Source organism: Salvelinus sp. IW2-2015, linkage group LG6.2 (genome assembly GCF_002910315.2).
Source record: "Salvelinus sp. IW2-2015 linkage group LG6.2, ASM291031v2, whole genome shotgun sequence".
NCBI lineage: Eukaryota > Metazoa > Chordata > Actinopteri > Salmoniformes > Salmonidae > Salvelinus > Salvelinus sp. IW2-2015.
The window spans coordinates 18,517,037-18,533,715 of NC_036846.1; the positions used below are offsets into that span (position 1 = coordinate 18,517,037).

At 43.6% G+C, this 16,679-nt stretch overlaps 1 long non-coding RNA gene across 1 annotated transcript in view; it reads right to left on the reverse strand.

The window, feature by feature from the left end:
* Positions 1-11,818: 11,818 nt before the first annotated feature.
* Positions 11,819-16,679, reverse strand: part of LOC139027939 (uncharacterized) — a 6,304-nt gene continuing 1,443 nt past the window's right edge. Inside the window, exons 2-3 of the long non-coding RNA XR_011480078.1 lie at positions 16,551-16,670; positions 11,819-12,076 (exon numbers count right to left, since the gene is read on the reverse strand). This is a non-coding gene — a long non-coding RNA (uncharacterized lncRNA). The remainder of the gene's footprint in view (positions 12,077-16,550; positions 16,671-16,679) is intronic.

A 16,679-nucleotide genomic window follows, 5' to 3' on the forward strand; every position in this document is an offset into this window, starting at 1 on the left:
AAAATTTAACCAATTCTTACTTGGTCAGCCGAAAACAACAACCACAATGTTCAAATACAGACTCAGGCCTAGTCACATAAATTAACATCCAAATCACATTAACTTAACCGTAACCTCTCGCGGGAAACCTTTCACCTTGCGCATACATTTAGAAATAAAAAACATGACATTTTTGAAAAATATGCCACAGGAGTTTTTTAGTGAGCGGATAAAGGACAACTTTCCAGTAGCACGACATGTCATAAACAGCAACAGATACCGATTATAAAAGGTGCTAAAAGTGTCATTATATTGGTGAACCTACCGAGGGGCTAGGACAGGCAAGCAAGCCCCGTTTACTATTGTGGAGGACTTAATTATTCTGCTGCGCCGCGGATATGGCTGGACAATGCGTGGTGGAAAAAGGCCCCAAAAAAACGATTACACACCAATGCCTTCATCAACAACACTGTTTTCACAACGCATAGTGACATGGCAGGAGATTGTTTTGAAACAATTATGGCATCTCATACAGCAGTGAATTATATGAGTTACAGCGGATGATCAAAGACGGCGGGCCTGGGCACGCTCTGGTATATTTCCGTTTTGTTTATGGGGGTCATTAAGGAAACATCCGCATTCTGCCAAACTCATGGAACCAGGACAACATGAAGATTACTTTTTAAAGTACTGACAGCTTTAGTACATCAAATGACTTGTGGTTCAAGATGGTTTGGATCTGTACTGATGGCCGCAAAAAGCTATGACAAGGAGGGACATAATGGGTGGTAACGCACGTGCAAGTGTTGCCCCCGACGCCACTTGGCGTACACTGCAGCACTCCCACGAGAGGTTCTTGCTGCCAAGGGAATGCCTGACGAGCTTGACAGACGCGTTTTGGACATTACGTGTTGAAATGGTTAACGTGTTAAGTAAGAGCCCCTGACCTCTTGTGTAATTTCTGCACTAGTGCAATGATATGGGCAGCGACCATGTAACGCTTCTTACGACCATTACAGAACGTGCGGCTGTTATCAGGGCAAAGTATTGGGTGCAGGTAGGCCTTAGTGGTTAGAGCGTTGACAGTAACCAAAAGGTTCCTAGATCAAACCCCAAGGTAAAAATCTGGTCATTCTGCCCCTGAACAAGGCAGTTAACACCCTGTTCCTAGGGCAGTCATTGTAAATAAGAATTTGTTCTGTAACTGACTTGCACTAGTTAGATAAATAAAATTGACCCATTGCTTTTTTTAATTAGAGATGAGCTTAAAGTTTTTCTTACTAACATAATTTTCCACATCTGCTCTGACCACTGCATGATGGACGGTTGCTCACACGACTGCCTATCTGGGTGATGTTTTTTCTCACCTGAATGATCCTTGTGAAATTAGTGGATTACAGGGTACTCTCACGAACTATATTCAATGTGCGGGAACAATTGAGGCTATGATTAAGAAGTTGACTTTTTCTGTCTGCATTACACAAGCGTCTTTCCATCATTGTATGATTTTTTGTGCTGCATCAAATTAACTCAAGCTTACGGACCAATTGTCGAATTGATATAGCGAAGCACCTGAGTGCAGTTTGGGTGCCGCATTTTCAGGTAATTTTCCGAGAACAGACGACACAAACAACTGGATTCGTTATCCGTTTTCATGCCCTGCCTCCAGATCCACTTTACTGACTATACTGCAATAAGAGGAGCTTCATTGAAATCTGCGCAAACAACGCGGGTTCTGTGAAAATGTAATTTAATCACAGTTTTAGCCAGTGCCAGGATTTCTGGAATAGGGCTGCCGCTTCAGAGTTTCTTGCCTTGGCAAAATCGCACTGTTATGACACTTGATTCCCTTTTGCAGAACCACGTACCTATGTGAGGTGGGGAGTCTCGGACCTCATTAGCATGAAAACTAAAATTACAGCACAACTGTGCTGGAAAAATTTTAATTTAAGACTGAGACTCTTTCCAACATTGCAGAGTTATGTGCATCCTTTCAAGCACACCCTTCTCTAATAACCTGTGATGAGTTTTATTCACCATTTTTGAAAATGAACAAATAGGGTTTAATATGATAACATGGCTAATAAAGAGCACAACGATGATTGATTAAATAACTTATTATATTTTGTGCCATGTTCCATAAGAGCTCTTTGTCACTTCCCACGATCGGAGTTGTCACAAAAACTCACACTCATTCTTATGTTTAAATACATGTAATTGTAAGTCTGTGTGGTGGCAGGCTTACAATGATGGCAAAAAACTAACATTTTGAGAATGCCACTGACGCCTGGTGCTAGAGGGGGTACGCAGTCTGCCCGGAGGTTGAATGTTTGACGTGGTACGAGGACATATAAACGTTTGGGAACCACCATTGCTCCTAGGATTATCAGCTGTGTCGGTGAAACCCTCCTGCATCTGAACTGGCTCATATGAGGAAACCAGCATGATAAGAGGTTCAGGGTGCACTTGGTCGGGTTAGACAGGAAGTATTATTAAAGCAGACTGCTGTTAATTGAAATACAGATAGAGATGGTAGTAGTCCCGAGTTAATGCCTCTAAGGTCAGTTTTGCATTTTCACCTCCTGATGATTATATGATGACTGTGTTAGAAATTTAAAAAACAGGCTTGAATCATGCTAGCGCTCTCTCCATCTGTCTCTCATTTGCGCAGTAATGTTTTTGATGTGGAGAGAGGGATGCCAACCCCACCGTCTCGCCCCGCTCCACTTCCCCCCCCCACTCTTCATCCCCCACTGCAACGCCTCTTATAGATAACCTTCGGGCCAACTGGTGGGCCTAAGGCTGCTTAGGGAGACTAAGCTCAGACATATTTATGTATTGTGATTAACTGATAGAATATTCAAATTTATAGCACTGGTAATCAATTAATCATTATGCTGTCTTCCCTGCTCCTCTGTTTCTTACCTCTTTTCCCTTTGTCTTTAACACTCTCTCACACTTGTCTCCCCCTCTCTCTTCTTGCTACTGGTTTTATAATGGACACAGATGTGCATTGAAGTAGATTTGAATTTGTTTGCATAATATTAATTGTATAACACTTGGATAATAACTATTCTTTCAATAAAGCATTTCAAATTCTCTACTGGTATTGAAATTCAAGTTTCTACATTTGATCGCAAATACTCTAACCTGACTCTGTGTCCCTGATGTAAAAGTTATAATTTACTGTCGTCCCTCGCCCCGACACGCGGCCCGGAACCAGGGACCCTCTGCACACATCAACAAGTCACCCACGAAACATCGTTACCCATCGCTCACAAAAGACCGCGGCCTTGCAGAGCAAGGGGAAACCCTACTTCAAGGTCTCAGAGCAAGTGACGTAACGATTGAAAGGCTATTAGCGCGCACCACCGCTAACTAACTAGCTAGCCATTTCACATCCGTTACACCTGCAGATCAGTGCAGATGAAGGAATTAGATATTGAGATTAACCGGGTTTTAGGTATTTACATGATGCATAAGAAGTGTAGTGTACTGTTTTAAATTATGTTTCTGTATATATGAATTATAAATCCAGCCTTTAACTAGGTAATAGTTGTTCTCTGTCTATTGCATAGTTACAATGCATCTAACCATTGACTGTCCCAGGACCGGATTGGTAAACACTGTTGAGGTGTATAATTGTAATACATACATGCAGACATTCATGCATCATACACACATAGCTAGCTTATACCCCATAGCATACAGGTATTTTTACCCTCCACTGCCACAATAGAGCTCAAGAAGAAGATAGCGTTTAAGCTAGCTTACGTTCATTCAGCTTGCCTTGCCGTAGACAAATCTCAGCAAGGCAAGCTTTCACAGATTCTGTAAGCTACAATGTTGCTCCTGCGCGCTAGCTCTGGCTTGTCGCCTCTCTCTCGCAGCCACACCTCCGTCGACATACTCATATCCATGCGTCTCAATACGATACTCCGCGTGCGCAGGATCGATCCTTACGAATAGCTCGCATTTCTTCTGCTCAAACGCGATTCACGAATCGTCAGCTCTACTCGAGTCTATGGCTTCGTCTCTACGATAACCTTAGTCGTATATTCTGTCCGGCACTAATTCTCTACCTCCTAGCGCCGCCGTATAATACTGGATTCGCTTATTCTCGATCACCTCCTCAATGAGCTTATCGCGCAATCTCGACGCTGCACGAGAAAAGTCAAACACGATACATTCATGACACTCATGTGATAATTCACGACTCCACGCACTAAAGCGTCTCTAGTGCTCGCTCCTCTTCTATGCTACGTCAGCCTGAGCTTGACAGCGCCGGCTAAATCAGCGGCCATTTTCCGCTAAGATTCAACCATAGAGCGCTACGAACACAAGGGCAGTTACTGCCATTCACCCGATAACTTGCCTTTGCATCTTCATACTCACTTCTGACACATCTACACATATTCCTCAATCAACTCACTAGAGATGGGTCATAACTTCTTGCACTCCGCTATTTCACCTCATTCTGAGACATGGATGGTAGCTATGAACAGCCAGGCTAAAAACTTCATCGCGTCAACTTGCAAATCGACCTCGACTATCTCCCATCAGCTGCACCGTCGTATCCCTCGTGTACATTTCTTCCATCCCCACTACTTCTACGTCAATCTAACTGCTCATTTAGTCTGCTCTATCGAGAGTACGTATATATTGTCTCACGAGAATGCGTCGGTCCATGCTTGCCTCTCTCCAGCCAAATTGCGCATATAGCCAGACACATCCACGAGCTGATCTCTCTAGCACTCGGCCGCCTCCCTTGAGCTCTACATATGACGCTATCTAGGCTTAGCAACTAACTCCATGCGACGACAGTTGCTTAAGTACTCTTCTACCCGTCCTCTCGCTAGTGCCCCCCGCGTACCTAATCAACTTCCAACCGATCGCACACAGGCTCCACATAATCTGACTTATCAGTCCGTCCGTCGCCCGATCCCTGCACATAACCGATGCACCCCGAGCATGCTGGACTCCACGAATGCCCTGGGATCGAATCCGCGGCTAATTACGAGAAGTCATATATACAAGTACCTCACACGATTATCGTACGTTTCTCTCAATCTCTCTCACGCGAGCATATCCGTACCGAACATTTATCTATCCGTTATGTTCAGGCCGCTGCTGGACTCTGCATAAGTAATCAGTCTCGAGCGACGGATATATGCTGCCACTTCCGCAGATCATCACTTCCCCAGTCTCCATTGGTCTCTTCCAGAGATAACGTCACATGCTATACGAAAAACGCTTCGCCTGGCATCTTCGCTCAAGACTGCCTGACTATCGTCCCCTTGTCGCAATCGGTCTGAACCTCCGTATACTAATCTATCCATCAACTGGAGCTCAGCAAGCGTATACCTGAGCCGTGCTGCTCTCACTCTGTCATATTAGTAACGCATCTGTAACTAAGCGCCGTTCTGCGCAGCGTCGAGACAGCACGTCCCTAAAGATCTTACGAGCTCGACAAGCTACTGCTAATACGGATTCAGCACATCACAACTATCCGTATGCTGAACGCGATCTGAATAGCTCAGCCTACTCGTCCTCGCGGCTTATGCAGTAGTCAATCTGTGATACTTCATCGATACTCCAGCGTCATGTCTTCGTCGCTAATTCCCTCTCGTCGCACTCGTATATCGCATCCTCGCAATCGCAAACACAGCTCTCGCACACTCGTCCTCATCAGTCCGCTATCCTACTTGCCTCTACACCTGGCTGGGTCCATCCATGTGTCTCCCCGCAAGCGTCGATGCTTCACTCACTTGTCCACGCTCTACGAAATCACACTCATGCCGCAACGGAGTTTTCGATCGTCAGCTCCATCTAATGCGGTCCTAGGAATCGATGCTGCGTGCGCACTACGTATGCATGCCGCCTCTAAAGTCAATCTCGATCTAAGGCGCTGCACCTCCTGCTGGGTACCGCCTGTCAGCATGATGGACCTTCTAGCCCGCTGCCGCTACAGACGCTCCCGCGCTTCCAACTTCTCCCTCTCATAGCCCTAATAGTAGTAGTACTACGTCCTTGGCCGACCCTCGCATGATCATCCTCGAGTCCCGCAGCATGTACCTCGCCGGAAGTGGCACGTCCACGGAGATATTTACCTTGCTCGCGCCCATTGCGACTTCGAGCTCAGTCGCCTCACATAGCTAAGTCGATAACATCTCGATCTCGAGCTGACCTATCCGTCTCGATATGCTCAGCTACCTGTCTCGTCCTCTCTGCCTCACTAACAGCTGCCAAATTCCCTCAGATATGTGCGCTCTGGTGAACATAACGTCTAGACGTTCGTGCACGTACACTCGCGCCTACCTAACATCTCTGATCGTGACGCGCGCGATCTCCAACATCGCCATCATAACACTGACGCGGCTGCCCTCATGACAATCCTCTAGAAGCACCCAGATCGAGCTGCCCTTCTCCACTCCAATAGTACACAGTCCTCTCGTGCGGGCTCCTCATTAGTTTCCGCGCTCTACTATGACCACTCTCTACTCCATCTCACTCCATGACTCGTAATTCATCGCACATATTCTCTGGCTTCTTAACGCTATACACTACCTATTGCCTACCAGTGCCACGACAGTCTGACACTATCGTACCTCCGCCCAGACACAGGATCTAACCTTCCGCTTACCCTTCAAGCAGCCCACACTATACTCCTAATAAGATATCTTAATTTACAATGCTCTGTCATGCGCCTACCTTTTCTCATGCTGATGACACACCGATGAGCACAGCCTCGAGCTATCTCCCACCGTGTCCTCCTATCCTGACATTCGTGGTGTCGAGACATCATGTCTCAAAACAATAATTCGTCTAGCACACCTTGATCAATCCACATTTCACTATCTTTACGATGCGCCTTGCCCAACGCATCCACCCTTCACCTACTCTTCCCCGTACTCGATAGCTTAATCTAGATACCAACTTTATAGTCCTATATCTCATCACAAAAATACACGAACACTAGCGCTTCTAGCTACGTTCGTGCCACGCCGCTCGGTGAGCTGCCTGACTATTACGCTCAGTCAGTCTTGAAACCCCTCATCCGATCCTCGCGTGAAACACGTGCGCTCTCGAGCTGTGCCTATCTTGACCTATGTCCCCCTCAGCCTTCAGCCAAGCGGCTGGTCAGGCGACTCAGACAAGTACGCTCCCTACGCTATTAACATCTCCTGCCGACCCGGACGTGATCCTCTAGCTAGCATCGCTTCCTACTCGACTACGCGTACACGGCGACGGTGGCAGTAAGCTACCGCTGATCTGTGTTCAAGGTGACTATCCTCCCTCACTCTGTGGGTCCGGCGGCCAAACCCCGTCCTTAACTCGATACATTGTGCGTCGTCTCATTGGTCTCCCGGGTCTCGCGGCACGGGTCTCAACCAAACATCAGGCGCCACTCGGAGAGGCCTACTTATTCACACAACGTTTTTCATGCTTTAATCAATTGCCTTGCACAAAAGTATCTAAATACACAAAATACACATACACAGGACTCTTATAAAACTCTCTGATGGCGGCAGTCCCGGTAACGGGACCGATCTATCGACAACAGACCAGTCCAAGTGCAGGGCGCGCCAAATTCAAAAACAACAGCATCTCATAATTAAAATATTCCTCAGACATTTCATGTGTGTCTTATATCATTTTAAGGTAATCTTGTTGTTAATCCCACCAAAGTGTCCGATTTCAATAGGCTTTTCAGCGAAAGCCACTTACAAACGATTATGTTAGGCGTCACCACCAAAACCACAATAATCACCAGCCATTTTTACCAGCTAAAGATAGCTTCACAAAAACCAGAATAGAGATAAAAATGATAACTACAACCTCTGATTTATTTCATCGATGACACTCATAGGACTTCATGTTACACATACATGCAGTTTTGTTTGATTAAATTCATATTTATATCAAAAATCTGAGTTTACATTGAGGCTACACAGATTCACTAAATGCAAAAACATCAAGTGACTGCATTAGCCCATCGTTTCAACAGAAATACTCATCATAAATATAGATGATAATACAAGTTTACACATTGAATTATAATATACTCCCCTTAATGCAACCGCTATGTCAGATTTCAAAAAAACTTTACGGAAAAGAAATGCAAGCTATAATCTGAGACGGCGCTCAAAAACAGCATACCACAGCTGCAAAGATGGCGTCACTATAAACAATTAAAAATACATGATAAATATTCCATTACCTTTGATGATTTACATCAGAAAGCACACCAGGAATCCCAGGTCCACAATAAATGTTGTTTTGTTCGAAAAAATCTGTTATTTATGTCCAAATACCTTCTTTTGTTAACGCGTCTGGTTTAACATATCCCAACGCTAATTCTGGTCAGCGTTATATCGGACAAAAACTTCAAAATGTGATATTACCGGTCGAAGAAAACATTTCAAACTAAGTACTGAATCAATCATTAGGATGTTTTTAACATATAGCTTCAATAAAGTTCCAACCGGAGTATTCGTCTTGTCTGCGGTGAGCAATGGAACGTCAGTGTCTTGCATGAAGAAAAAGCATGATCAGGAAATGGCTGCTTGATGGACACCTGACTGATTCTGCTCCAAGTCTTCATTGGAATTTCTATGATGGTTGACATGTGTATGGAACCCCTAGGCAGTGCAACATCATTCAATAACTCAAGTGGATTCTTAAGGACTCTGGTGAATACAGACAAGCTCAGATTTATGACTTCCTGTTTTGATTTCAAACTCAGATTTGTCCTGCAATATAGTTCTGTTAATCTCACAGACATAATTCAAACAGTTTAGAAACTTTAGAGTGTTTTCTATCCAATACTACTAATAATATGCAATATTAGGAACTATGACTGAGGAGCAGGCCGTTTGATATGGCACCTCTTCATCCAAGCTACTCAATACTGCCCCATCAGCCATAAGAAAGTTAAAGAATTTCATTAAATGTTAATTGTATTTTTTGATCACAGAAAACATGTGAAAATATGGAAAAATAAATAAATGAAATGCTAATATATTAAAGAAGCGAGTGTAATCATCTGCGAGAGAGTAAGCCCAATCGGTCCAAGCCCCAATTAATACATTTGGGCAAGATAACTCACACCGGAATCAGCACAAGGTCAATCCCCGCTCCTAGCCATTAGTAACCTGCCGAAGGCGGCCAAGTCCGGTCCACATGTCACGATCGTCAAAGGACTGAGAGAGGACCAAGGGCAGCGCGTGGAAAGTACATCATTCTTTTTTATTTAAAGAAGGAAACAACAAAACAACCAACAAAACAGACACGACCGTGAAGCCTATACAGTAGCCTCAATGTAAACTCAGATTTTTTGATATAAATATGAATTTAATCAAACAAAACATGCATGTATTGTGTAACATGAAGTCCTATGAGTGTCATCTGATGAAAATAATCGAAGGTTAGTGATTCATTTTATCTCTATTCTGGTTTTTGTGAAGCTATCTTTAGCTGGTAAAAATGGCTGTGATTATTGTGGTTTTGTGGTGACCTAACATAATCGTTTGTAGTGCTTTCGCTGAAAAGCCTATTTGAAATCGGACACTTTGGTGGGATTAACAACAAGATTACCTTTAAAATGATATAAGACACATGAATGTCTGAGGAATTTTAATTATGAGATGTCTGTTGTTTTGAATTTGGCGCCCTGCACTTGGACTGGCTGTTGTCATATCGGTCCCGTTACCGGGACTGCAGCCATAAGAAGTTTTTAAGAGTCCTGTGTAGTATTTTAGTATTTAGATACTTTGTGCAAGGCAATTGATAAGCATGAAAAACGTTGTGAATAGAGCCTCCCGAGTGGCGCCGATGTTGGTTCGAGACCCGTGCCGGCCGAGACCGGGAGACYCATGAGACGACGCACAAGTGTTCGAGTTAAGGAGGGTTTGGCCGGCCGGGATGTCCTTCCCCCATCGTGCTGTAGTGACTCCCGTGGCGGGCCAGGTGCATGCACGCTGACACGGTCACCAGGTGTATGGTGTTTCCTCCAACACAAAATGTTTTTTGTGGATGGGTATAATTTGCATGCATAAAATGTATAATAGTAATATTTAAAATGACTAAATCGGGTAATTTTGTACACAGTACATTTATTTAAATTAGCATCGGGCTGCTTCTGGGGGGATTCTGGTMAAATACTGACAATGTCGGATGAATTCCGGTAGACGGAAAAGGCCCGATGTACTTGGGCCGATTCTGGGCAGTCATTTATTTTGATTCCGGGCCGAGTCCAACACCYGACATCGGATTCAATCGGGCCGATTCAATCAGTTCGGGGGGGCGCTTCTGGGACGATTCCTCATTGMTAGCTGGGTCAGGTTATCATTGGTGTTGATGCTTCACCACCAGTCATTGCGGACTTCTGCCAGGGAGTTCTGGATGTCCTTCACATCCCCCAGTGCATTGTGGAGCTGACGGACTCCGTCTAAACCTTCATGTACACTAGCATGCGGTGCCGTGCGGGGAAAAACAGTTCCCTTATTTTCAATGGAAGGAAAGCGGTGAGAAGCGGAGTGCGGCGGGGACATTGGGCACCCGAACATGCGGTGAAAAAGTTCAATATGCACACACCACGGCGACCGTCAGTGAGTGTTCCATGACGAATTGATGCTATGTAACGCAAGGCTGGAGACTTTCTTCAGCAAGATGAATCACAACAATACTAGATGGAGGAATGTAAGTAATGATACATCATAACGATCATGCAAAAAATGTACAGTTGAGAGGAATATGTAGTTAATGTAGAGACAAGGATTATGCATATTCTTTGTCATTCAGTATAATTTCGAAAATCGCTATTTAGCAAGCTAGCTGACTAGCTAACATTAGCTGGCTAGCTGTATGGTGTGTGACATGAGTGTGAAATTGAATTCTGGTTGTTAATGTTTAGGGACTCCTTGAAACAACAGCAACCAGGCTGTTTCTTGTGAACCTGATGTAAAGAATCTAGCTAGCTAAAGCATTTACTGACATTGTATTGTACCAATTCTGTAGCTTGCCTTGCTGATATTTGCCAGCAAGGCAGCTGAAGTAACGTAGCTAGCTAACTTTTTCTTGCTCTATTGTGCAGTGGAGGTAAATACCTGTATGCCTATGGGGTATAGCTAGCTATGTGTGTATGATGCTATGTCTCATGTATGTATTAACAATTATACACATCAACAGTGTTTACCAATCCTGGTCCTGGACATGCAATGGTTAAGCATTTGTAACTATGCAATAGACTAGAAACATAATTTACCTAGTTAAAGGCTGATTTATAATTCATATATACAGAAACATAATTTAAAACAGTACACTACACTTCCTATGCATCATGTAAATACTCTAAAACCGGTTAATCTCAATATCTAATTTCCTTCATCTGCACTGATCTCAGTGTAACGGATGTGAAATGGCTAGCTAGTTAGTTAGCGGTGGTGCGCGCTAATAGCCTTTCAATCGGTTACGTCACTTGCTCTGAGACCTTGAAGTAGGGTTTCCCCTTGCTCTGCAAGGGCCGCGGCTTTTGTGGAGCGATGGGTAACGATGTTTCGTGGGTGACTGTTGTTGATGTGTGCAGAGGGTCCCTGGTTCGCGCCCGTGTCGGGGCGAGGGGACGGACGTAAAGTTATACTGTTACATCAGGACACAGGATAGGTGTAGTATTTCATCAAATGAGAAACTTAATTTCAACCAGTAGAGAATGTGAAATGCTTTATTGAAAGAAATTAATTATCCAAGTGTTATAAATAATATTATCAAAACAAATTCAMTCTACTTCAATGCACATCTGGTGTCCATTATAAAACCAGAGGAAGAAAGAGAAGGGGGGGAGAAAGGTGTGAGAGAGTGTTAAAGACAAAGGGAAAGAGGTAAGAACAGAGGAGCAGGGAAGACAGCATATGATTAATGAATTACAGTGCTACTAAACTTAATATTCTATCAGTTAATCACAATTACATAATAGTGTCTCTAGCTTAGTCTCCTAAGCAGCCTTAGGCCCCCAGTTGGCCCGAAGGTTATCTTAAGAGCGGGTGAGGTGGCGATGACGGGACTGGGGGTTGGCATCCTCTCTCACATCAAAACATACCTGCAGATGAGAGACAGATGGAGAGAGCGCTAGCATGATTAAGCCTTGTTTTTTWWATTCTAACACAGTCAGTCATTATAATCATCAGGAGGTGAAATGCAAAACTGACCTTGGAGCATTAACTCTGGGACTACTACATCTCTATCTGTATTTCAATGTAAAGCATCTCTTTAATAATACTTCCTGTCTAACCCGACCAAGTGACCTCTGACCTCTTATCATGCTGTTTCCTCTATGTAGCCAGTTCAGATGCAGGAGGGTTTCACCGACACAGCTGATATAACCTAGAGCAGTGGTTCCCAAACGTTTTATAGTCCCGTACCACTTCAAACATTCAACCTCCAGCTGCGTACCCCCTCTAGCACCAGGGTCAGTGCATTCTCAAATGTTGTTTTTTGCCATCATTGTAAGCCTGCCACACACAGACTATACAATACATGTATTAAACATAAGAATGAGTGTGAGTTTTTGTGACAACCCGGATCGTGGGAAGTGACAAAGAGCTCTTATGGAACCAGGGCACAAATAATAATATAATATTAATCAATCATTTTGCTCTTTATTTAGCCATSTTACATATTAAACCTTATTTGTTCATCAAAAATKGTGAATAACTCAACACAGGTTATTGAGAAGGGTGTGCTTGAAAGGATGCACATAACTCTGCAATGTTGGAAAGAGTCTCAGTCTTAAATTATTTTCCACACAGTCTGTGCCTGTATTTAGTTTTCATGCTAATGAGGTCCGAGACTCCACTCTCACATAGGTACGTGGTTGCAAAGGGAATCAGTGTCTTAACAGTGCGATTTGCCAAGGCAAGAAACTCTGAGCGCAGCCCTATCCAGAAATCTGGCACTGGCTTCTGATTAAATTACATTTTCACAGAACCGCTTGTTGCAATTTCAATGAAGCTCTCTTATTCAGATATCAGTAAGTGGACTGGAGGCAGGGCATGAAAGGGATAACGAATCCAGTTGTTTGTGTCGTCTGTTTCGGGAAAGTACCTGAGTAAGTGCGCACCCAACTCACTCAGGTGCTTCGCTATATCACATTTGACATTGTCCGTAAGCTTGAGTTAATTTGCACACAAAAAATCATACAATGATGGAAAGACCTGTGTGTAATGCAGACAGAAAAGAGCTCCAACTTCTTAATCATAGCCTCAATTTTGTCCCGCACATTGAATATAGTTGCGGAGAGTCCCTGTAATCCTAGATTCAGATCATTCAGGTGAGAAAAAACATCACCCAGATAGGCCAGTCGTGTGAGAAACCCGTCATCATGCAAGCGGTCAGACAAGTGAAAATTATGGTCAGTAAAGAAAACTTTAAGCTCATCTCTCAATTAAAAAAAGATGTCAATTTTATTTATCTAACTAGGCAAGTCAGTTAAGAACAAATTCTTATTTACAATGACTGCCTAGGAACAGTGGGTTAACTGCCTTGTTCAGGGGCAGAATGACAGATTTTTACCTTGGGGATTTGATCTAGGAACCTTTTGGTTACTGGTCCAACGCTCTAACCACTAGGCTACCTGCCACCCCAATACTTTGCCYCTTGATAACCAGCGCACTTCTGTATGTCGTAAAAGCGTTACATGGTCGCTGCCCATATCATTGCATAGTGCAGAAAATACACAAGAGTTCAGGGGCCTTACATTAAACATGGTTAACCATTTTCAACGTAATGTCCAAAACGTCTGTCAAGCTGTCAGGCATTCCCTTGGCAGCAAGAACCTCTCGGTGGATGCTGCAGTGTACCCAAGTGGCGTCGGGGGCAACTACTTGCACGTGCGTTACCACTCCATTATGTCTCCYTGTCATAGCTTTTGCGCCATCAGTACAGATACCAAAACATCTTGACCACCAAAGTCCATTTGATGTCACAAAGCTGTCCAGTACTTTAAAAATAATCTCTCATGTTGTCCTGGTTTCCAGTAGTTTGCAGAAGCGGATGTCTTCCTTAATTGACCCCCCATAAACAAAACGGAAATAYACCAGGAGCTGTGCCAGGCCCGCCGTCTGTTGACTCATCCAGCTGTAACTCATATAATTCACTGGCTTGTATGAGATGCAGTAATTGTTTCAAAACATCTCCTGCCATGTCACTGATGCGTTGTGAAACAGTGTTGTTTGATGAAGGCATTGTGTGTATCGTTTTTTGGGCCTTTTCCACCAGCATTGTCCCAGCCATATCCGCGGCAGCAGGAATAATTAAGTCCTCCACAATAGTAAGGGGCTTGCTTGCCTGTCCTAGCCACTCGGTAGGTCACCATATAAGACACTTCTAGCACCTTCTTATTAATGGTATCTGTTGCTTTTATACATGTCTTGCTACTGGAAAGTTGTCTTTATTCTCGCTCACAAAACTCCTGTGGCATATTTTTCAAAWTGTCATGTTTAGTTTCTAAATGTATGCGCAAGTGAAGGTTTCCCGCGAGAGAGTTACGGTTAATGTGATTTGGATGTTAATTATTTGACTAGGCTATCTGTATTTGACATTGTGTTGTTGTTTCGCTGACCACTAGATGGTTTAATTTTATTTTTGGCAGTGAAACAAGGCAACTCAGGCAAGAAAAAAAACTCGTTGGAAAATATAAATGTACTGTTTGAAAATGTGAAGAAACCTTTTTGGAATTAAAAACAAATGTGAATCACATTTTTATTTAGCGTACCGCCGATGACATTGCGCGTTGGGAATATCTGACCTAGAAGATTTAGGGAGAAGGGGGAGAGGGATAAAGGGAAGGAGACAGACTGTTATTGAGAAAGTCAGGTAGTTARAGYGACAGTGTTCAACAGGAATCTGTGTGTGTGGTCTCACCTGATGTTCACACTAAGTGGCTGCAGAGTACTTTATACTGAAAAACACGCACAGACACACAAGGACAAACAATATAGTGTAGTTATAGAAATAATGAACTGTCTTACTATTCTCCATGGTTGGTGCTCTTGCCTATTCTTTGAAGTGAAAGAGCCCCACAGTAATACAGTAAACGAGCTTCAATTCCATACAACTCACAACATACCCTCGTAAAACTGACTATCCTACCAATCCTTGACTTCGGTGATGTCATTTACAAAATAGCCTCCAACACTCTACTCAGCAAATTGGATGCAGTCTATCACCGGTTCCATCCGTTTTGTCACCAAAGCCCCATATACTACCCACCACTGCAACCTGTATTCTCTCGTTGCTGGCCCTCGCTTCATATTCGTCGCCAAACCCACTTTCTCCAGTCATCTATACGTCTGTTCTAGGTAAAGCCCCGCCTTATCTCAGCTCACTGTCACCTAGCCAGCACCCACCCGTAGCACGCGCTCCAGCAGGTAATTTACTGGTCACCCCCAAAGCCAATCCTCCTCCGGCCGCCTTCTTCCATTCTCTGCTGCCAATGACTGGAACGAACTCAAAAATCACTGAAGCTGGAGACTCATATTCCCCCACTAAACTTTGCATTAGCTATCAAGCAGCTCAAAACATGCACTGTACATAAGCCCATCTGTAAATAGCCCATCCAACTACCTCTCCCCATATTGTTATTATATATATTTTTTCTCCTTTGCACCCCAGTATCCTTACTTGCATTCATCTCTTCTGCACATCTATCACTCCAGTTTATTTGCTAAATTGTAATTATTTCGTCACTACGCCCTATTATTGCCCTACCTCCCAAACTTCATTTGCACACACTGTATATAGACTTTTTCTATGTGATGACCGTCATTGTGTTATTCCATGTGTACTCTGGTGTTGTTGTTTGTGTCACGACTTCCTTCGAAGTCGGTCCCTCTCCTTGTTCGGGCGACGTTCGGCGGTCGACGTCACCGGTCTTCTAGCCATCGCCGATCCACCTTTCATTTTCCATTTGTTTTGTCTTGTCTTCCCACACACCTGGTTTCAATCCCATCAATTACATGTTGTGTATTTAACCCTCTGTTCCCCACATGTCCTTGTTGATTGTATTGTTGATTGTAAAAGTTTGTGCACGTTATGCCTGGGTTTCGTCCCATTGTATTTATTTATTGTTTTTGTTCACTGTGATTTTTATTATTAAACTGCACAATTTTAACCCAGTCTTTGCTCTCCTGCGCCTGACTTCTCTGCCGCCAGTACACACGCATTACAGTTTGTATCTGTCACGTTCTGACCTTAGTTCCTTTTTTATGTCTTTATTTTAGTTTGGTCAGGGCGTGAGTTGGGGTGGGCATTCTATGTTGTTTGTCTATGTTTTGTTCTGTACGTTATATTTCTATGTGTTTGGCATAGTATGGTTCTCAATCAGAGGCAGGTGTCGATCGTTGTCTCTGATTGAGAATCATACTTAGGTAGCYTCTTTTCCCACTATGGGTTGTGGGTAGTTGTTTTCCGTTTCAGTGTTTGCACCATTCGGGACTGTTTCGGTTTTCATTTGATTCTCTTGTTCTTTTTGTATTTTGTATTCATTCTCATTAAAAGTTATTATGGATACGTACCACGCTGCATWTTGGTCCTCCTCTCCTTCCACCAACGAAAGCCGTTACAGTGTCGCACTTCTTTGCATTATCTTGGCCGGGTCGCAGTTGTAAATGAGAACTTGTTCTCAATTGGCCTACCTGGTTAAA